The 24,464-nt window shown below is 35.3% G+C and overlaps 1 long non-coding RNA gene across 1 annotated transcript; it reads left to right on the top strand.

The window, feature by feature from the left end:
* Positions 1-1,089: 1,089 nt before the first annotated feature.
* On the top strand, positions 1,090-23,444 carry LOC112532393. The gene is made up of 6 exons (XR_003075086.2): positions 1,090-2,027; positions 2,174-2,259; positions 3,192-3,254; positions 4,423-4,504; positions 8,103-8,218; positions 21,868-23,444. It is a non-coding gene; the product is annotated as an uncharacterized LOC112532393 (long non-coding RNA).
* Positions 23,445-24,464: the final 1,020 nt, after the last annotated feature.

The following is a 24,464-nucleotide window of genomic DNA, read 5'->3' as shown; positions in this document are numbered from 1 at the left end:
TGGTATATTGTCACCTTTTAAAAATACTGCAATCTATTCAATTTATTTGCAACACTGTCATGCAGTATTAGCAAAATAAATCAAGTACACCTTGTCTTTCCAAACTGTTGTAATATGTAATAATTAAAAGTCTCTTTTCCTCCTTACAGAACCTCAACACTTGCTGCATCCAGTGCACTTGTGTAAATGTGCTTCTCAGCAACACTCACAGTAGTAGTTTTGCTCCATATCCTTGAAGAAGAGTCTTGTAAAACATATAACTTTTGATGTATATGAATGCTAATAGAGTTATTTGCACCATGTGTGTATGCTGGAAATAAGAGCCAGTCATCTGGCCAGTGTGTTTTAAATTTGGCAATCTTTCTGCTCAGTTGAGATTGGCAGACTGGTGAACATGCATGGGTTGGGACATTTTGTTCTTCTTACGTTCTTGTTTAAAACAATTCATCATTGCCCTTTCCACCTGAAGAAGTTTTACGTTTTGAGAGTTAATTTACTGAACAAAGTTTGATTCAATAGGCCCTGAACTTTCTGCTTGCAAGTGAGTTAACATTATATTTTTCTGACTCTTTAATCATCAAAATCAAAGTTGATTTCCCCATAATGAATAATTAATAAAGTAAACTGTTCTGCTGGATAAATTAGAAAGGAAACAGTATCAGTATAACAGAATATAGTGTCAACAGTTTAAGGGCGGTCCAGCCCAGTTCCGTGACTGGTGGGGCAGAGGGATTTCGCAAAATCCGCGCCTCCAGGAAGGGAAACAGGGGACCCCAAAATAATTAAAAACAGCGGAAACGATCTGAGGAGAAACAAACTAATTTACTAAATATAGTATCGGAATGTAAGATAACACACTATAATACAATATAAATCAAAAATAATTGAGGGAAAGATTGTCCGAGAGCCAAAGGCCTTACGCTAGTACTGAAGCCTTGCGTGCAGTTGGGAGCAGCCCTAGCGAGCCGATTCGACAGGGAACACGGCGAGACGAGAAGAGGGCAGCGAGTCAGATGACCTGCGCCCTTATATCTGTTCCCTTGAGCAGGAATGATAACAGTACTCGAAAAGGCTCTTGGGGAGCGTAGTTCTTCTTCTCCTCCAGACAGGTACCTGGAACTAAAGCTTTTGCTCTTTAACTCCCTGTACACTGCATGATGTTGTGATGTGGAATACTGATAACCAAAAATCATAAAACCATGACATATAGTTTTTCCTTTACATATGGGGTAGAGAAGTGCAATTCTGAAAGAAGAATATGAGTAGATGAATAAATGTTCAACTCTCACAGACCAATAGTTGCTATCTGGAGACATCCAGCCACATTTCACTGCTGGGCAAACTGGTTCACATTTCATTCAATATCACATTGCATCCATTGAAGCCAGACTGATATATTCTATCATGTTTGTATTAGCTTTGTATAAATCAAAAATGAACCAATTTTGTTAGAGGTGAACATTCAAAACCAGTATTAGAAGAGAATCAAATACTTGACGTGCTGAACCTCATTAATTCCTTCACTTTTAAAACTTACTTTCCTTAGAAAATTCCACAGAAATTAGAAAGTGAAACAATGGCTAAGTTGTATAGCTGTATACAGCTGTATAGGAATATTTTGCATTTTAGGCAGAGCTTATTGCTTCTATATTAGCTTGTTGTATGCTGTCTTCTGACAACAAAGAATACTCCAGATTTGTTTCCTCTTGTTCCCCAGCAGATCTGCTGAATTCTTGTTTTCTCTCAGAATCCCTGTGTTATATTTTTGTACTCCAAAAAGAAAAAATATTTTCATATGCAAAAATGGTTTAAAAATTCATTTATTATAAAAATATGGAGATTGAATTAAAATAGAAGTAACAAAGGCAATTTTTACATCAAAGGCAGAAGATGTTGTAGTGGAAATACTAAGTCGTGACTTGAACCAGTGATTGAGGACTGAACCCAGGGGAGTCCAGTTTTCACCTGGAAGGGGTGAAGCCAGGATCCACCCCTTCCCAGACCTCATTTAAGGGTTGACAGTGGAGGTGAGTGTATTTCATCTGAGGGTCTTATAGGCCTTCTGAAGGTAAATAGGTTTGTTTGGTTTGTGCTTACTGCTGTTGTGTCTGAGCAGATCCTCACTCGCTGTGGCCTGAAATCTTGCTGTCTTGTTCTTCCCATCACATTACAGATGTATGATCCATACTTGTCACATACTTTAGTAATACTGGAATTCCCTTTGTCTGCGGAAACCCAGGAATTCTTACAGAAGATGCAGTATGTATCCTGTTTCTTGATTTAGTGAATTCCCATCTGTCAAAATTTTGCAATGAATTTCTTTGCTCTGCTCTTTGGACTCTAAATTAGAATTTATCACGGGAATAAAAAATAATCTTATGCCTCTTGATTCTAAACTAATAACTGCTCTTGAATAAGGTTCTCGTATAATTTAAGAAATATAAGGGTGTAATTACATATAAATGAATTATTGAGAGGCAACATTTACAGTTGTTTGGCTATTCTGTTAAAAGGCTGCTTATTATGTGAGCTTTTTCTGGAAGAACTGAAGTAACTTGATCTTATACTCTTATACTTATACTGGATTTTCTTGGCTTTATATCTGACTTAGAAAATGTAAAGGCTTTTTTTGTTTGAGGGGTTTTTTTTTGTTTGCTTGTTTTTGCAACAATAATGATGCCTTACTTGTGATATAATGAATATGTTCTTTTCAATATAAGAAAATGTCAGAAAAAAATGTACATTATTCATTTCAAAGTATATGTGAGAAACTTTGATTGGAAGAAAACCCCGTTTAAAAAGCTCACTCTTCACTAAAATAGCACTGCTAAAAATAAAAGCTAGTATTTCAGTATTTTTTTCTAGTATTTGCTTTTGAGTTCTGAGTACTGCAGGGCTTCTGATGATCATCTTTCGTAATTGAGGAAGTAAACAGTTCTTATACATGAAGTCTGAAATAAAAGTGCTTATATAGTTCTAGTTTAACTGTAAACATAGTATATTGAATTCAAACTCATGCCATGCTAGGTGAGAAACTGTAAATATTTCAGTATGTGCCAGGAACATCTTCAAGAAAAAAATGTCTATTATTGTAAAGGCACAGTTGTTATAATAGGCAACAACAGGAAAGTGTGTTTATAAAAAAATAAATAAAGATATGAAAGAGCTCATCCTTTGTCCCTGCGATTTAGTTACTGAGATGGACAAAACCCCTGAACAGTAATGATACAATGGAAGTTGGTCAAAAGGAGAAGGTAAGTCATTTCAAGAAACATTTTCTTTACAAAACTATGAGTTTTCTAGGAAATAAAACTTGTTCAAGAACTCCTTTTGTTCTCAGGTGTACTGAATAAAAAAGATAAAACATTATAGTATTGAATGAATAGAGTGACATTAATGTAAATTGCAATTATAATTCTGAGTATTTCCACCCCCTTCTACATGCCAAAATTCATGGTTAGAATATAACTAGTTTTCTCATGGTTTTCCTTCACTGATAACTTCACAATGACAATGCACAACTGGAGTTCAGGCGTCACAAAGAATCCTCACTGCCTATTGAGGGCAATGAGAACATTCTTAACAAATTGTTTCATTACTTCAAGTTGAATGTATATTTGTTCTCCCATCTATTTTCCAAGTATTTCTGAAGATATCGGCAACAATAAACTTGTAGTTTTCTGGAACACTTTATATAGATGAGTCAGACATATTTAGCTTTACAATGTAAATAGATAGTAGTACAGTATTTTCAGTCCATATTTAAATGCAACAGAATGTATAAAAAAAAAAGGCAAAAATACTTCTTCACCCATTTCCAGGTCATCTGTAATGCAATTTTGTAGCAAAGCAGCAATGTCCTTAAGTGCAAAAAATTCTTCCAATTGTACTATTACAGTAAGGCAAGCATTTACTTGATCTCATAGTTATCTACTTAATGTTATACTTCAGAAAGCAAACTAAGAAAATAACATGTGAATTGTCTTGATAATATTTCAGCAACTCAAATCTGGCATCTTTTTCACTTAAAATTATTTCTTCCAAAGAGACACATACAATGGATTTAAATTCGCTACATGGAGGAAGCAGTAAGTTATCATTACTGATGGAATGTGAAGCTTAGGATTTGTCAATGTTGAACTGTAAAAAATTACCTTTTATAACACTTTAGGCTTTATTGAAGTCTCTAAATACACACAAAAAATAAGAAGCCTACAGGTACAGGGATGTAGCTGGATATACTATAAGAAAACTGTTCAGGGCATTTAAGTCTGGAATGAAGTGACTTGTGCTCCTAAAAGCTGTGAAATTCAATAGGGATCATGAATCAGAGTTCTCAGCTGTGGTAGTACATAGATCAATACATTAACACAGACTAAAATCAATGAGGTCTGCATTAATATGCTGGATTTTGAATTGCAGCTCCTTTGGACCAGATTCGGTGCTCTTCAGCCAGTTTCAGGACCTGTAAATGCCACTCAATGAACATGATGGACAGTTAAAGGTGATGACCTCTTAAATTGTCTTAGTCTGAATCAGTAGAGTTTGCGAAACAGAACTCATTAAGAACTCCTTTCCTCCTAATGCAAAAGAAATATCTAGACCTTTCCCACTACCTTCTTTCAACCCTTCTGCTTATAGAATTTATGAGTACTTCGTACCTGCAAAGCCTCCTTTTCTCTTGTCCACTTTATCTTTTTATCTTCCTCAGTTAAAACAAGAATAAAGAGGTAATAACTTTCCTTGTCCATTATTCTAGCTTTCTCATCTTGTTTAGATAATCATAGCACTAATATATCTTGCTTTCTGTGCGAAATTAGTCTGCACTTTACTTTACATAATCCAAATTTATAAAAGTATATAGCAAAAAAAAACAAAACCCAGCAGTTTTCAGCTGAACAGTTTTTATTAGAGGAAACTTATAATATTATTGGTCATGATAATGATTAGAGGTCACTTTTGTTTCAGAAGCATAACTTGTGACTTTGAAAAGTAGACCTAAGTTGATATAAATAGCTAAAAGTTAAGTTTTGCATGAGTGCCTGTCAGATTCTCCCACCTACATGTAGATTGCAACAAACATTTAACACAGAGAATATCTATTAACATAATGCATGACAACAGGACAGATACATAGGTAACTCATTGGACATATAGCTGCATTAGATAACTACAGGAGCCTCCCCTTGGTCTACTGAGAAACATGAGGTGTTTGTTTTTTTGGCTCATTTTTTTCATACTGTATAGTACAGTCATGGAGAATACTAGTCTTGTTGGGGCTACAGCCCCAGGTTGGGGCTACAAAAGAGTTTTCTCCCAGGCTGAGCTGTGGAAATTTAAAAAATACTTTTGCTTTCTCTCATAGCTTTAAGTTCATTCTTCCTACTGCACTGACCTATGACAGCAGTGATACCCTTCATCTTCTCCATTGGCACTCTATGGCTGTTACAGCTTTTTTTCAAATAAAAACTTTGAGAGTTTGTGTCTGTAGTACATCCTGCTATATGCAGCAGAAAGTAGAAAACCACCAGTTTGTTCAGGCTTCAACTTGAAGTAGAGCAAAATATTGGATGCAAACACTTGCCATTCAGAACAGGCTTTGGTTTCTGTCATGTAAAAAGACAGAGTTGCCAACAGTAAACAAGGCATAAGCTGTCAGTTCAGGTGCTTCAAGTTGTCACAGGTACTCACACCATTTTTCAAATCATACCTTGGCTGCAGCTGACAGCACTGTATAAATTGCCAAAGACAATTTGTGTACATAGTTCGTCCTGTAGAAAGCCAGTTGTACAACTGTAAAAATATCTGTGTAACAACAAAGCAGCTTGGCTAATTGGAAGAAGTCCTGAATTTTATTCCTACCTTACATCATTTCCTGTGTGAGAAAATTAAACTGCAAAGATGTCCTTTTGCTTTACCTTACCACTTTGTTGATCCATCTGACAATTTTTACAGTATGTCATCCTGTTTCAGTAAGCCATTCCCACAGTCATCTCTGCCTGCTGTGCCTTTTTGTGTGTGTCTCACTTCTCACTGATGTAATCCACAACACTTTGATATTACCTTGAATATTTTATTAAGAGAAGTCCTCCTTCCCACCTGCCTGCTTGGGGGTCAGGTTGGAAATTGTACAAAACCATGACAACAAGGAACAGGAAAAAACATAGTGATGATGGCACTGCCTGAGCAGGTCCGAAAGGCAAATGCTCTAGAACTTCAATCAGTATAAAGGAACTGGAAGCAGGCACAAAAGAAGGTGGCCCATGCTTTTAAGAAAGAATGTGTTTGACAAAAATCCAGCTCCAAAACCCCAAAAAGCTGGACAGGATGCTAGAATAAAACTTAATTTCATGTAAACATGGGCAACAGCTATAGAAATATCAATGCAGGAACTAACAATTCTTTTTGAAGCACTTGGCATCAGGAACTCTTTCATTTGCTGGAAATCTGTTCAGACAGTACATACAGGATTAGGTCTTCTATAACCCTCTTCCATGTCCACCAGAGAGCAGGAATTTTCATACTGTTCCAAGGGAAGGAAATGTTAAATACTTGCTGTCTGGTTTACATGGTGCAAACCAAAAAGTACTCTTACAGTTGCAGACTAGCTCTTCTTATTTTCATAAGAAGTTTATGAACCTGAATCTGATTTCAATTTCTGATTTCAATTTCTGTACACTGCTTGCTAGACTCTCACCGGTTGCTCAAAATTGTAACCACTGTATTGAATAAAAGCTGCTGCTTCCATTTGCCCAGGTAAAACACACACACCTTTACCCATCTAGCAATCTCGCCACAGTAGCTGTTCATAGGTGAAAATCAGGTCACTTGCTATCCTTGCCATTGCTTTCATCATCTGCTTTGGTACATGCTTTTCTCTGTACAAATAGCACAATGGAAACAGAAAACATTATAGAGAATGTAGTTTTTGTGCACTCAGTAATATGATTAAAAAAATAAAAAAGGAGAATGATGACAAGATAGGCAGTTAAATAAAGAAAAAAGTCAGTGGAATTTTCTGCTGCATGCAAGGAAATTGTTGAAAAGTCTTCCATTTTGTAAAGGTAAAAATATCTGAAATTAATTTCTACAAAAAATCCTAAAAGTTTTTTCTTTTCACCCTTTAGGACCTACATATTTTAAAAGTTTTTTTTTTTTTTTAATGTAAGCATAACTTTTTAAAACATCTTTATTTTTTTTCTCTTTCTACAGTAATGCTTTTAACAACTTAATTTCTCATTTAGACAGAGCATACAATAGTAATTTCCAAAGCAAAAGCAGGCAACAAGCTACAAATGCAAATTGCCAGGAAACTTTCACCTTTTCCCTTAAAAGCCTGAAATGTTCTGCACTGCGCAACATGACACTGTCTGAACACGTTGCTATCAGCATGAAGTGGAATTTCAGAAACAGAAACCGTACTGGCCATAATATTGTCTGAAAGAACTGGTATTTTGTTGTTTTCTGAATAGGTAGGTGTACTCTTCTAGACAAGAAAAAACATGGTGTTATTTCAGTGAACATTGTGTATGTGTACCCTGACAAGATTCTGCTTGCTGCTCTCCTATAGGTATATGGGATTTGCTCCCATAGTTTAGTGAAAAGCTGCTTGAAGAACATGAGATATAATCACCAACCTGACCTCATCAGAAACTATATTCCCTTTCTCCCTCAACCTGTGCCCTTCTAATGTCATTAATTAGATATCTGACCTCATGCAGCCTCCTTAATGATAAATGTAATGCAGTGCAGCAGCAGGACAACATAAAGACCATTTCTATCAGAAAAAAAAAGAATCTCTGTCTTCAGGGAAGATACTCTAAAAGCAGCAATATGAAACCCTGTGTCATGCAAGCAAACAAAAAAAAGCACTCCAAAACATGAGCAGCAAACTCCCTTTCATACTCTCACATCAAAAGCCAGGAAACAAAGTGGGCAGGAAACCTCCTATTTGCTCTCACAGACTCTAAATAACACAACAGCACCACAGTATGTTTTTTGGCTTTTTTTTTTTTATTATTATTATTATTTTGTTTGCTTGTTGTTTGTTGTTGGTGGGTTTTTTTTTTCCATTTTGTTTGTTTTGTTATCACTTTCCACAGAATAACAATTTTGCAGAACGAGTGTTAACTATGACCCGAGGGTAAAGACAGACTTCTGACCGTGCACCCAAATGTGAGAAGGCGGTCATTATCAGGATGTCTCCAGCATAACAAAGGTAAAGTGAGTTCACAGTGACTCCAGAGGAGGGTGTTTTAGTACTAGTAGACCAAATACTGAAGAAAAAAGAATTCCTGATGCAAGGAGGGGTACATGCATACTCATGCCCAGGATGAGAAGAAGGTCATGATGTTAAGCTGGCAAAGGAGTGGGTTTGGTAAAGGAAATGGTCTGAATGGGGCTAGCAACAGTGGACTAAGAGGCAAGAAATGTTACATTACAACAAGACGGAGACATAACCTATGTTAAAGATGCTGCTTGCTTTATACATCCAGATAGCGGTCCTTACAGTCCTTTCAAGTGTCAGGGTACATCCTAGGGAAGAAGCTTGAAGAAGTGAGCTCTGAGACTACCTAAGCACAGCAATATCCAGTTCTTTTCTGTTAATTTCTTAAGCCCAAACATCAGCATGGATATTATGAATTCATTGGTTATGAATCATTCCTCATCACCTATGTTCATACATCATACTTAGCACATTACTTTATGTGTTTTGTACTTTTTCCACTGTTTCCCCTTTAAAAGCATAACGCCTTTACAGCTCCTATGGAAGCATTGTATTCTCCTGTTGGCTCCACCGATCAGTGTAAGAAACAAAGTCTCAGATTTCTTATTCTAATTGCATTTAGTCTTCAGCATTGGATGCCAATGAAAGAATTAGAGTATATATGGTGCATACTGTGTGGGTGTTTGTATGTATGTGCATGTATGTGTACATATATATGGTGTATATACTACCTCCAGTGCTAGGAGGCACTGAGAGAGGTGTGCTCAAACAGAAAGCAGACATAAACAGTTCTTGTTTAAGATCAGCAAGTCTTCCTACAGCTTCCAGTGTTCTCAGTCCATCAGATCTTTGTTAATCTGACAGCATATATGAAGACAAAAAAGATTTTCTTAAAAACACCTTGTTCTCTCTTCCATCAACAGAGACACGTGTAAATTTTGAAACTAGTTTAGAACATCTGTAATACAAATAATGTTTTATAGTGTTCCTGTGACCTAAAGACGCTTTTCTTTGTTTATTCATTAAATGCTGATGGTCAGAAAATATCCCATTTTCAAAGGTGCTTCTGCTGAGAAAAAAATGAAGCTTTACAGAATTTTCTTATCTAATAAGATTTAAAAATAATCAAGAGAGGTGAGAGGTAAAACAAATAATAGTGTTCACTAGTCAAACAGATGTTTGACTCTTCAAAGTTACAGGAATTGTCCTAACAATTAAGCCCTGAACAACAGTTTTTATTATCAATAGTGTGCAATTTTGAAATATAAATGCCCCACAGAAAAAGCAATACTCTCACTATTAACTCAGAGCAAAAAGGAAAAAAAAAAGGTAAGCCTGATTCATTTTAGTCCTAGTTTTCAAGTACTCTTTTAACTATCTCCCTCAGGCAATGAAAGAATTTGTAGAGAGTTTTGGTGAAACATTAAAAAAATCTCCCTTCTAGTGTTTTGAAATCTTGCTCATTTAATTTTTTTTTTTAACTTCATAGCATTTTAAACTCACAGGAGGAAGCACATCAAATTCAAAGACTTTCTGCTTTCTCCCTACCTTGATATATGCTAAATATAATACACTAAATATGACAAGATAATGGCTTCAAGGTAAAGAACAGAACAGTAGAATAATGTCAGTTGTGCAGCTGCTGCAGAATACATAGAGTATTTTGTAAACTGAAGAATGACATTTGCCGCTACTCTACCGTAAATGTTATAGTTGCAATTCTGTACCATACAGCCACTGTATGTTTTTATGTTTCTAACAAGAAATTATAACTTTTCTAGGTAATTTCAATGCTATTGGGTTTCTTTTAGAATAGGATCACAGATAAGGCATTTACATATATTAAAAAAGAAACAGTTATTTCACCTGTTCTGATAAACTAATGAAGGAAATCATCACCCAGCCTTCAATATCAGACAAGCTTTACAAAAAAGGATATTACTCATTTACGTCAGGTAGAGTCATATATGGATGTCTATTTATATTTAAGGCTGCATCTTTCATAGGTAGAGAAAAGTTTTACTCAGACACCAAAGACAATATAGAGTTAAGATGATGTAGAAAGTATCTCAATGTCTGAAACAAAAGTGTAGGGTTAAATAAAGCATCAAAACTGTAAGTGTCCTTTGTCTTGAATGTAATTTTCACAAGAGAAGGATGAATTAATGCTATATATATAAAGGAAATACATATCTTGCATTTCTAAATCTTTAATTCTCTTCATGAGGTAGACTAGCCCTGAAAAAAATGTTGGCACTTTTTTTCTTTTTGTTTTTAGTACTTTGCTTGTTTATTTCAGTTAAGCAGAGATGGAAGAAATCCAAGGTTCCAGAAAGCCCATAAATTGCTTCTTCCTGCTACTGAGCAAGAAGTCTTATTTGATCAAGGAAATTAGTTTTCTTCTTATTTTACCTCTCTCCTTTTCTCCTTTTTTTTTTTTTTTTAATATGCTTATCCATCTAGATCTCCTTGCTTCTACTCCTTTGAAAAACAATAATGCAATAACTAAAAATTTCCAACCAAGTTAAAATATATGTGCATTTTTTTCTTCTTTTCTGTTCATAATGAGGACAAAGGAAAGCAGTTTAGCAAAGAAAAATCTTCTAGTTAATCAGAAACTCATAACCTCTGGTATTCTTTTATTATGGGGATTCACCAGTTCTAATTATCTTTACTTCCTGTACTGAGGGTACAGGATAAAAAGAGTAAAGTGCTGCTTGGGGATAATTCCTTCTAAAAGGAAGTCTAGTTGTCAATATTGAGAAGATAATCTAAGAATTTATTATCCTACAGAGATTCATATTTAAATTTAACTTAGCTAATTCAAGCTGTAACTCTAAGGGTCTGCAAATACCCTTTCTATCCTTTACTACTGATGGTAGCAATCTGACTGAAAGTGAAGCTATGACACTAGTTTGTTTGGACATTTACACCATCTCTCAGTCTTCTAAATATTTAATAACAAAAGGCTAGTCCTTTGAAGAAGCATCATCGTCTAGCATTCTTATAAGAAGGTCAAAATAAGTCTCTCATCAGATCTCTTAGAAAGAAGTTTGATAGAATAGTAATGATAAAGCTTAATTTGCATTTTTTTCAAAAAACTTGGAAACTACCATAGGAAATTAATCTACAGAATAATAAAAGCAATTATACCAAAAAGAAAAAGTTAGTAGTATTTTGATTGTGGCCTTACATCTTAAAGATACATTCAAGTAAAGGAGAAAGACAGTTTCCACTCACTTTTGAACTTGCTCAGTCATTTTTATTTCAAATTTATTAAAGAAGAGAAACAAAGCAATTTGTTATTAAATTCTCTCATTTCAACTTTCAAATGTGTTGTGAGAAATCCTTGAAACTGGCTGCTGGTCTCAAGAGGACCACAGGGAGTTCAGAACCACAAGATGTGGGTCTCCATTTACCCATGTATAATCCCTCGATTCAAGTTTGCACAAAGCAAGTTTCAAAATAACTACCTACTATCTTATATTGCTTGAATTTTTAATAGTCACCTAGAACTACTTGCCAGAATGCATATGTGTTTAGTTATGTGTGGATGTTACAGTCTGTGTGGGCAGTAGTAAAAGGAACAGGAAAATGAAAAAGTTTTAAAACCCACTGTATGCTTATCATAGAATCATACAACCACAAGGTTGGAAAGGACCTACAAGATCATCTAGTCCAACTATCCTCCCATTACCATTGCTACCACAAGTCACTAAACCATATCTCGTAGCTCCTCATCCAGACACCTCTTGAACGCTGCCAGGGACAGCGAGTCCACCACCTCCCTGGGCAGGCCATTCCAGTGCCTCTGAGACTCTCTCTCAGAGAGACCACTCTCTGAGAGAAAAAGTTTTTCCTCACATCTAATCTAAATCTCCTCTGGCACAACTTGTGGCCGTTTCTTCGGGTCCTGTTTGTTGCCTGGGAGAAGAGTCCAAAACAGTCCTCATCACAACTTCCATTCAGGAAGTTGTAGAGTGCAATGAGCCTCCTCTTCTCCAGACTAAACAATCCCGGCTCCCTCAGCTGCTCCTCATAAGACTTGTGCTCCAGACCCCTCAACAAGTTTGTTGACCTTCTCTGAACATGTTCCAGGGCCTCAATATCTTTCTTTTAGTGAGGGACCCAAAACTGAACACAATACTTGAGGTGTGGCCTCACCAGTGCTGAGTACAGGGGGATGATTACCTCCCTGCTCCTGCTAGCCACACTATTTGTAATGCAGGCCAGGATGCCGTTGGCCCTCTTGGCCACCTGGGCACACTATCGGCTCATGTTCAGCTGAGCATCAACCAACAATCCCAGGTCCCCTTCCTCTTTATAGTCATCCAGCCACTCAGCCCCAAACCTATAGCGCTGCATAGGGTTATTGTGGCCAAAGTGCAGGACCCGGCACTTGGCCGTGTTGAACCTCATCCTATTCACCTCAGCGTGGTGATCCAGCTTATCTAGATCCCTCTGAAGGGCCTCCCTACCCTCAGGCAGATTGACTCCACCTCCCAGCTTGGTGTCATCTGCAAACTTACTGAGGGTACACTCAATCCCTTCATCTAGGTCATCAATAAAGATATTAAACAAGATGGGCCCCAGTACCGACTCCTGGGGGACACCACTTGAAATGGGTCACCAGCTGGACTTAACTCCATTAACCACTACCCATTGGGAACAGCCCTCTAGCCAGTTCCTTACCCGAAGAAGGGTATACCTGTCCAGGCCATGAGCAGCCAGTTTCCCCAGGAGAATACTGTGAGAGACCGTGTCAAAGGCTTTGCTGAAGTCTAGGTAGATTACATCAACAGCTTTTCCCTTGTCTACCAGTCTGGTCACCCAGTTGTAGAAGAAGATCAGGTTGGTCAAGCATGACCTGCCTTTCATGAACCCTTGCTTGCTGGGCCTGATCCCCTGGATGCCATGCACATGCCATGTGATCTCACCCAAGATGATTTGCTCCATAACTTTCCCTGGTACCGAGGTCAGGCTGACAGGCCTGTAGTTCCCCAGATCCTCCTTACTGCCCTTCTTGTAGATGGGAGTCACTTCGGCAATGTAACTTTCCGGAAAAAAAAAAAAAAAAGAAAAAAGAAAAAAAAAAAGTAAACAGGGTAAGCAGTCTTTTAGAAGTGGCAAAGACAGTTCTGCCAAGTATGAATGCTGCAGTTACTCAGCATTATATGGAACAGAGATGTCAATCTTATTTTAAAGTCAAAATCTTAAGCTGTGCTTGAAAGTGAAGTAATGGCCAATGTTTCCCACTAAACATATTGTTCTATTTAACTGGCATTATTGGTTATGTTAAAATCCAAACTTTATGTATACACATATATACACTAAATTATTAGAAAATGTTCACATTTAGAAAGATTAATATCATTATTAATACTCAATACCACAAATAATAATATTAATAATTCAGTACCACATATAAGTCACATACATTTAACTATTCTCCAGATGCAAGGTGCCCTTAAATTATTTATTCGTGTACACCCTTCTGCTGGAATTATGGTTTCTTGCTTTCAGTAACCAGTGTCAGTAAGAGGAAATAATGTTCACAAGATATATACTAAATCTGAATAGTGAATTCATCAGGTACATTTCTGTTTATTACTACTGAACCTTCCCACTAACATGGACCCTATTTGAAGCAATGATACATACATCTCAAGCTGGGAAAGTTAAGTTTGAACTTGAGAAAGTTTAATTTTTTTTTTTTTTTTCTGACAACAGTCCCTCAGACAAAACAAGAGACCAGAAATCTGCTCATTATTTTTCATCATCTTCCACAGTTAATATATGTATTTATCTACTGACATCACTTAAAGACATAATAAAGCCTCCAAGGGTAATTACGTCCTATTAATGTTATATGGAAAATTATTTAAATCTCAAAGCTAAGCCTATGCTAAGGCACCTGTCTCAGTAACTACATATAGTTCAAACTTAAACAAGTGGTTTGATGCTATGATAAACTAGCATTCAGAAAATTTTGTTCAAAAACAATAAAAATGTTCTGTCAGATTAGTTGATGGACAAACCATGTCATAGAAATAGTGATGAGTGTCTATGGCAGGTTGTAAGAGATATCAAGGTATATTATATTGTAATACAGGGTAATAAATATCTTCCTTGGGGCCATCTGTATCACTCTCAGCCCTTGACTGGCAACATACCATGTTTAGCTGCTCAGCAGTGCTAAGGAAACTGAAGATTCAGTTCTAGGGGTAAATGTACAACTAAGACAGGCCAATAAGTCCAAACAGTCTCTTGCTGAACTGTGGAGACTATCAGCTTTGGACTAGAATTTCAGATTAAAATCTCTGAGTTTTATTATTTTGGCCATCATTATCTAATTACAACCGCAGAGTGATTTAAAGAGCTAGCTGATGCAAATAGTTCCATTCTGAATACATCTCTGGACACTGTAATGCCTGCAGTCCTCACCTCCTCACTAACTTTCTTTCCTTCCTGGGGGTTGATATAACTTCATACCTCTTATAAAACAAGGCTGCCAAGTCATCCTGTTGACTTCCTGAAGTGATATATAGAAATCCTCCCCTTGAGCATGTCGTACTCAATTAGAGATTTGTTAAAAGTCTATAGCTTGGAAGGAATGAAACACATTGTTCAGATTCAGCAAAGGAAAACAGAAGTGAATAATAGTAAAAGAAAAATAAAGTATGATGAGTGTGAAGAAATTATCTCAAGTAATAACTGGCAACTGCAAGTAAATGACTTGTCTAATGCCTAGTGATTGAAGCAGAAACATAATGTACTAAAAGTAATGCAAAGTTTTTAGGTGTAATGTAATCACGAAAAAATAATCAGTTTTCAATTACAAAGTCTCTTATTATGATTCAGTATGACTGTATTTCAGGTCTTTTTGAATTATTTCACAGGTACTTTGAAAGGATTTAATTTTCCTAATTTACTAGGTTTCCCTTAAACATTGAATCACTCTAGAAGTCTATTTGCTCTCTATTTATTTCCCAGTATAGTGAGTGTTCACACTTTAACTCACGTGCATAACTTATTTATTACAATCCTGATTAAATATTTAATGCTATGGATAGGTTATGGAAATTGTTATGAATTGCTGACAGTGGTGGGTGTTAGCAGTCACTTGTCATTTAGGGCAGATGTAAAGAACCATTAAGCTCCTTTATGCAGTTAGGCAGCTGAGACATTAATACCAGACATCTCAGACAAAAACTTGTCCCTCTTCCACTCCACCCCTGCCTTCAATTTGGGAGCTAGGTATGTTCATGATGTGATGAATTCAGTTGCTTTTCTGGGAAGAACAGATTTTAGAAGATAAAGCAGAAACCTTTAAGAGACTAAGTGAGCACAAAACAGAGTGAACAGGTATAGTATGAAGTCTTTGAAAAACTGTTAAAGGAAAGTTCTCTTCTTTTTTTTTTTTTTTTTTTTCCTGAGTGGTGGTAATAGAAGGTCATGGAGGCCATAAGCAAAGAATACTCTGTTTTCTGAATATTCTTAGGGTTTGGAATATAGGATCTGGGAAGTTTCTTACACAAAATTTCTAATCATTTTATGAGCTCTACCTGATTCTAATACTTTCTGCTGATAATACCAATATATGAAGACTGAATTTTGCAGAATTTTTCAAGTAGTAAAAATAACTGACTTTATGCTATCTTTTTCATTACTTATTCTTCTCTTTGTCAGCAAGTAGCCCTATTTTCCACTGATAAAACTGCTCAAGAAGTGCTTCTGTGAAATGCTACATACAGTTCAAAAATTAATCATGGAGTTATTACTTACATAGTGTCTGAAAGAAATAATGCCTCAGAGACATGGACTGAACCAGATGGTACAACAAAGGAAATTGGGAGTCATTAAACTGCAGAGAGGGAAAGAGATGCTGTGGAAGAAAATTAAAGAGCTAAAAGACACATATGCTATGTAGAACAGAAAAAGAACTGGACAGAATATTTCTAGATCTCCCTGTAAGCTACTGAAGACAGTAAAAGTGAGATATGTTTTAAAAATTCTTTTTCATTTAGTTCGGAGATTTTTCCTTTATATTCTGAAGGACAGTTTTGATAAGCATTTTATGAGTCAGTAACTGTTTAGATAAGTGTCCTAAACTCTTTCTGTGAGCCATTTCATTTCATTATTTTATTCTCGAAGAAAGAGTTGCCTATTTTCTCCCTTGAAAAAGAGAAATAATATCAACTGCCAGATTGGAAAAAAAAAATTACTGGAACTAAAATTAACTATGGTATTTTAAGCTACTATTATTAAGTCACAAACTTCTGTACAATCAAAGGAATGAGTCAGTATAAACCTAATATGACTTATTAGTTCTTGAGACTTTAAATGTAAAGTTGGCATAAACCAGTGTAGGTTCCCCAGCTTCCATGAAAGAGTTCTGATACATGCTGAATGTGCTCTCACTTATTAGTGACACAAAATCTGAAATCAATTTTCTTATCTCGTTTTAAATTGTGAATAGCATTGTCTAATCCAAGACTTCTGTGGTATTACTCTGACGCTTGATAATCACTCAAATTAAGTCCACCCAGGGAACAGGACTCTTACCATAATCAGTCAATAAATGAGGTCCTAGATGTAGTAGCCCCACCTTCTACACTCTTCACAGAGGCTACTGCTCATTATGATTTAATTTACCTGTTGCCACTTTGTTTTTCCACATCCTGGATTAATGTAGCTAGAACTGAGCATATGGGAACAGGAGTTCCATTATCTGAGAGTGCTGTTGAGTAGCTTCACTCTATACAGAACTATACAACTTTGCACAGGCTCAACAAATAACACATCAGACTCACTTAAAATCTACATTTTTTACTCAGGTAATTAGATCCAAACTTCAATAGTCATAGGATTTAGGATTCCATTTCAAGTCAAGCCTTAGGAAGGATACTTTAAGGGGAAAAAAAATTGCTAATAAATAACAAAAGACATCAGACAACAAAAAACCTCCTCCTTCTCTATGTGGTGGAATGGAGGTTTTGTATTAGGGGTTTGTAATTCCACTTTTAAAAGGGGGCCTTATCATGCAAGCATAACATTTATATCTTAAAAATGAGAAAATTACTTAATAATGATTCTGAAAAGGAGGGAAGTATTTGTTTAAAAAAAAAAAAAAGAGTGTTTTTTGTTACTGATTATAATATTCTGAAAGTACAAATAAATTTTGCAAGAAACAATCCAGTTCCATATTTTTCTGCATGTATCTCATTAATAGATAGACTGATTTTTCTCACACTATATATTCCCTTCAGAAGCTTTTTTATTTTATAGGTTTGTGTAAGTAAAAAATTGTTTGAGATTTTTAAATTTCGATGTTCTTTGCCTGCCAGAGGCACAACTAAGGTTTATAATGTCCTAAACTTCTAGACTCTCTTGGAGCACCAAGAATAATGGCCACCAAGGTGTCAGGATTGTCTTGACCATTTGTGGATGCACTTTGACATAACTCTTTTCTGGCTCTCATTGCTGAGCATGAGTAATGCTCATTTCCACCCACTAGGGGGTGGAAAGGACCTCTGGGGATCGTGTAGTCCAGGTTCCCTACAGTATGTTGCACAGGAAAGTGTCCAGGTGGGTTTTTAATATCCAGGGCTCTGTCACCCTCGAAGTAAACATGCTACATTCTGAAGGGTAATAATGTTACACATGTAACTAAAAATATTCAAAATCCAAATATGTAATTTACCATCATAGTTGATGATCAAGTTTATAACAGTAGATTATTGAAATGTTTACTCTATTATTAGGAATTCCAGTCTATACAAACAAAAAGAAATTACTACGGCAAGCTGACAGACTCCTGCCTCCTCACTATCTTAGTGAGAAGGATGGGAAAGCTTATACAAATAAATAAATAAATAAATAAAGCATATCTGACTCTTCTGTTATTATGTAAGATTTTAAAGGTTCTATCCAATTTCAGTGACAAATTTTTAGAGAGAGGGATGTTATTGCTCATTTTCAGGGCATTTTATGGCTCTGTGTGGTAATGCTAAAAAGACTGTGTGATCAAGATTTTTTACAAGAATAGTTCTTCACAGATGCAAAGTAGTTAGCTAATGGTCAGAAGATCCACTCTAGAGCTGCTTGTATGTGCAATTCCTCCTAACTTTGACACAATCTCTTATGTCTTTTTCAGACCAAACACTTAGCATAGTATGAAAAGTATCAAGGAGCAGAAGACTCATTCTCGAGATTGACTCTTACAAGTTAAAGCAAAATTCAAAAGGAAGAATCATCAAATAATAATAATTTAGGGGGAAACTGAAGTCTGTTCCATCAGAATAAAAAGCAACTAAATACACTGAACAAATCACTCTGTGAAAATTATTCACTCGATTCTGGCATAAATAGTAAATTTTACATGTCCACAAATTTGAAAGAGTATCTTGCACTTCTTTCAGAGACTCCTTGCATATGTAAAACTTGCTTGTCTGTCAAATCTTTTTCCAAAAATGACAGTAAAAAGGGCTTGTCATGTACAGTCTCTGATCTCAGATAATCCAACTGTACCATTCTAGTCTTTTATTTCCCACTGATTCAAATGAGGGAGGAACCAAGCAAATAGTCAAAACTGTGCTTATGACAGTGCTTTACTGTGTCAGTAAATACAAAGTGTCTGCAGGCATGCTATTAAATTATAAATGGATGCCCCGTAAGTCACACCAATAGGCATTAGCACATACATCTGCAAATTATAGTTAGGCTGTGTTACAATAGCAAGAGTCGGAGAGAAGACCCTTTTTCTTTCATCAGCAAAATAAATACCATTATTAATGCAGGTAAGTAATTTTGTATAACCAGAAAGATTGAGAGGAGGTGTAGAGTGAAAACCACTTACACATTTTCTTCTACTATTTTAATAAACAGCCATATTTAATCAAATTGAACACATTATGATTATCTCTAAAAAGCAGACAATAGCTTTCCTTTGATTGCTTGCCTCAGCCTAGAAGTGGTGTGAAAGTTATAGAAGTAATTTGTATTAACTTATTACTATGTCACCTCATTTCAAGCCCATGTGAGATAAGTAGCAATAAGCTATGGGTGAGAGGATTCAACAGTATAACCATTAGTACAAACTCTGACAGTGCCCAGCTGTTGAAGATTACCCTAGGCAGTAATTGAGATTTAGGAGGGGCAGCTTTCCACTGATTTAGGACAGATTCTGTAGACAATTTTGTCATTTCTTCTAGAACTGAGGTATAAAGCTAATTTCATGAAGAGCACTCACAAATTGTTTCCTTCCAAAAGGCAACATAATGCTCTCAGTATAATGCTCTTCTTGCTCTTTACTTCAAGGTAACGATGTTGCTGCATTTTCTGTTAGCATTTAAAATACAGCTTAATGCCATGTTGTTGGTCAAAACTTCTGTGTGATTTCCAAAGGCACTGAATTATTTGAAAAACTGAGAACTGAACTGAGAGCTGAACAATTTCAATGTATTAGAACAATGCTGTTTTCTTGTTTGTTTGTTTGTTTCCCCTTCAGGATTGTGGAATGGAGATGATTTTCTTACCAGCTGAGAAAATGTCTGCACCAATGTCTATTCTGAGTTTCATCAAAAGTACATGTATGAAAACATGTAGTTTTGTTTCTCTATAGTGATTTATAGGGATTACTTCTAACAAGCCCTAATAACAGCACAAAATATTATACTTTAAGCAGATAATAAAGTGATAAAATATATAGTAATCATTACAGTTCCACAATTCCACCACTATTAAAGATGTAATTTATGCCAAAACATAAAAATTCTCAGTGTTGATCACTGATGCGTAAATGTCCTTCTAAGTGACTCCACAAAAAATACTGGTATTTTGCCACCTTTTTGTCATATATATGATTAAAAAAAACAAACCAAACAAACAAACAAAAACACAAAAACTTACGGCTGTATCTGCTTGTTACAGCCTGAAGAATGAATCAAAGTCCAAGAAAGAACATTACAGAATGACAGTGCTTAAGCAGAAATGCTGGAAAGAACCATAAAATAATAATACGTCAACTCTAGGGAGAAGACATTTATAATTTTCATTAATGACTGTAAGGTCAGCCAGCTGAAAGTGTGAATGGCTGAAGAGGAATTCTGGGTTAAATTATCTCTTCCTAGTGAATACATGGAATTATTTTCTTCATTATGTTTAGATGTGTCAATAGGAAACAACTCCACAGTAATACATGAGTCATGATCTTTTAAATTAAGACTGATATTTACACTAATATCTAATAATCTTTAGTCACAGTGAAAATTGACTTCAGTTTTTTCTTTGCTCAGATTTTTTGAAGATATATCTTTCAGATATTGTGTGTTATATGACCATCACTAAATGTCTGAATTTGTTATTTTGTATTTATTTGTACTTTTGAGGAGAAAGATGAAAGAACTATAATTCACCTATCTTAATGTACTTTCTCTTATCATAGGTAAAGGAGATGAGTTGGTGTGAAAGTTGCTTGGGTGTTTTATATTTGTTCATTTGTTTCCAGCTACAGAATATTTGCTGATGACATATTACCACGTTAGAATTCACCACGTTTATCAGGAACACATAGCCTAGCCAAATGAGTTTTTGGTTTGAAGAACACTGGTGTGCAAAGTCAAACAAGCACAGGCACTTATCAGGGTGGCTCTTTCATTCACAGAGAATGCTAACAATGATGGTTCAGAGTTTATTGATAAACTCTCTCAACATGCTATATTACAGGCTGACACCGTGTACTTTATAAGATAGCAGATGCTAAAGAGGAAGATTTTATTTTTGTAATCTATAGGAGTAGATCACACATTTAAACTGTTGTCAAAATGTCAAAAAAAAAAAAAACAAGTCATTTCTGAATCAGATGTTATTTAGTCTTGAAACCTGATTTAAGACAAAAACAGCGGAAAGAGCTATACAGCATCCCAAGAAGAAAGACAAATTGAAGAACTGTGCAGTCCAACCGTAGCACTCATCTAATGTTAAGCATTCTCCAGGAGCAGGAACTTCTCATGTCAGATGCTAAACACAGCTGCAAAGGATCGCCTAGCTTCCTGCTCCATTCAGTTGCTTGCTCAACCAAGGTTACCGTGACAAGATTATATGACAACAGATCATCACCTACCATAAAATAAAGCTTATGAAACAAAAAACTTTGTTCATAAACAAAGAAACAAAAGGATAGATATATTTTTCACTCTTCTCCCATTTCCTCATGTTTTCTTTCTTCAAAACTGATTATTCTTGGAAAGTTCACATTCAAGAGAAAATCTGTTTCAACAACTTTGGCACATGCTAAAACTTTTACAAAGAGTCCCTCTGAAACTTGTAATATTTAAATTATGAAGGAATGCACAGATAGGGGATATTCTGCTCTACTACCTAAGATATGAATTTGTGCCTACGAATAATTCTGCATTCATCCATGAGACACTGGATTTTTCTTAGCAGTTTTAATTAAAGAATATATTTTAGAATATAAAAAGAATTGTACATGAGAAGAAGTCCTACAACACAGAAAATTAATGAAAACTATCAGGATTACAACAAGAGAACAGAGAACCACAGTTCTCACACTTGCCTTCAAATGCACATTTATTATTGCAGAGTTTTCAGCCTTTTTTATTCCTTGCCCCCTCTAGGCAAAGAGCTAATGGCAGAGGAATGAATGGAGCCACCTAACTACTTCACTGCATCAGTCAGGATAACTGATTTCTTATTTAAGGAGTACTGATAGGAGACAGAGGAAATGCTGTACCTACTACCTATGCTGTCTTTATGAGGTAAACAGGTGTAAGCCCAGTAAAGTCAAGATACCAGGAAAATACTCTTCATTGTCACTTTCTCTTAATTCAATTTGTATCTCTTTTTGGACCTAAAATAATAATGTCTAACTCAAAACTCATTTCAGCTTTTATTTCAGTAATAGACAAACTAGAGATACAAACATAAAATAGAGATGCAAACTGTTTTAAGAACAGATGAAAAATGTATGGCTGGAGTGAGAAACTTTGTGAGAAAATAAGAGTTATTGCAAACACATGGCTTGTTACACTGCTTTCTGTGAGATCTCACGTGGGAAGACTAAAGGTAAAACAAATGAAATAAAAAGTGAAAACAGCACATTAAATATATTTGTGTATTTCTTATGTCGGTAGATCTATTGAGTGATACATAAGCTTCCAAGTTATAAAAAGATTTGACTGAAAATAAATGGCAAAAGGGGACACTATCAATATAGTATGAGTGCAAAGGTTCCATCTCCTACCAGCCAAAAAGACAGATGTCCTCAAATAATCACTTGAATTCTTTCTACCAGAACACCTGGATAATAAAATTCACTAAATGAAGAATGCATTTACGTCAGTTATTGCACTGACAGGGTTAAGAAGCTAATGGAAATTAGCCTCATTATATCTATTTTCCTGTTTCATCTTCTTGTTGCTGAACAAGTTTTAAGTGAATGAATTAACATGATTGCTCATTTCTGTGTAAGCCACATTTTCAACTTTCTAAGTGTGACCCTCAGCAGCATAATCAAAAGTGTGGTTTGTAAGCAATTCAAGCTTCTTAAAGAATAAGCACCTCAAATTTTGCCTCATAGCCATCTCTGTGTTCATAACTGTCATAAACTAAAAACATTAAGCAAAGGTAACAAGGTAACAGTTGATACAAATTTTACAGCACAACACTAAATGCTTCGATATTTTGATTTAGAAAGATTAGCCTATATAAATAATACTTCAAGAATACTTGAAGTATTTTTGCAGAATGGAATAGCTAAGCTTGGGGACAGCAGTGCAGAGAAAATTCTTATCCATACATGTAAATAGATCAGAATAACTGGGAACAAAAGTAGCTTACCACTCAAACATCGTGGCAAGGAGCATATTGGTCTTAACAATAAATTAACCTTGCAAAAAACTTCAATTATCTATTCATAGACTTTCCAACATATGTCAATCAAATTAAAGGCAACTGAAGAATACTAACTACAGAAGTTTTAGGAGGCAAGATCTCTGAACTCTATAATATTTTAATACAAAGAAATGCAGGATAACTACAAAACTCAGAACCTATTTTCTGCCTATTAAAACTTGCTATCAAATGTGCTTCCTATGTAATAAGTGAGAAATGATATTTTCACCTGATAATAAAGATGTTCCAGTTTTAATCCAGATGCTCAGTCCAAAAAAAAAAAAAAAAAAAAAAAAAAAAAGCCTAACAAACAAACAAACAAAAAACCCATCTTAACAAGATCTCTTGAAAATTAACTTATTTTTTTCATGCAAGATTCAAAACTCATAGTTCATAAATTTCAGCAGATAAGATAATCGAATAAATTACATACAAACTAAGAAAAGCTTAGAAAATTGTTCTACAACAATGACGTATATTTCTCTCTTTAGATTTAATCTTGTCATTTTAAAAGTAACTTTTAAGCATTTCTGGACACCAACACCTCCAGCAGTCATTGACTTCTTTGATCCTTGAGATTACAGTATGAAATACGAAGACACAAGACAGTAATCTTTAGGAGAAAAAAACAAACAAACAAAACAACAACAACAACAAACACACACAAAAAAAGGCAATGAAACCTAAAGTGAAATAGAAGAGGAAAGAAATTGATCATCTGCCAAAATTGGGCAAGACATGGTCAATGAAACTATTTCAAATCTGGTCTCCCATGCTGAATGCAGCACTGATCATTGCTCTCAGTTGTAAACTGTTCTCAGTTTTGTGTATTCTGAAATCAAATTACAAATAATTGTGGTAGGAACACAAAATAATGTGCAGAAGAAAAGTCAGAGATATTAGTGTCCTCTATTCTTATTATGTACATATTAATTTTGGTAATCAGTACTAAAAGTTTGTAAACCCAAGCTTACTTCAGACAGCAGTAATAGTAAAACATCTTTACCTTCAGAAACATGCTATAGAATATATATAATTAAGAATATATATAATTAAGAAAAAATGAAGCTGAGAAATATTAGGATTCATATAACATGTTTACCAGAGAGTTGCCAAATATTTCTACATATTTTCTTAACCATTATTCAAATTTGATGTCAAGGATCATAATTTATAATTTTATGTGAGAGGTTTTCCAAATATAATGGTAAAAAGTATTTATTTGTAATTTATCAGGTGCAAACAATAGAGTTGGAACAAAAATATTTATGGCCTTATATCCTGTTAATAAGTGGCCAGCACTGAATCCTAAAGAACGTAT

The sequence above is a fragment of the Gallus gallus genome, chromosome 4 (assembly GCF_016699485.2).
Source record: "Gallus gallus isolate bGalGal1 chromosome 4, bGalGal1.mat.broiler.GRCg7b, whole genome shotgun sequence".
NCBI classification, from domain to species: Eukaryota; Metazoa; Chordata; class Aves; order Galliformes; family Phasianidae; genus Gallus; species Gallus gallus.
The sequence above is the reverse complement of the archived record's forward strand: the minus strand, read 5'-3'. Positions and strand labels throughout refer to the sequence as shown.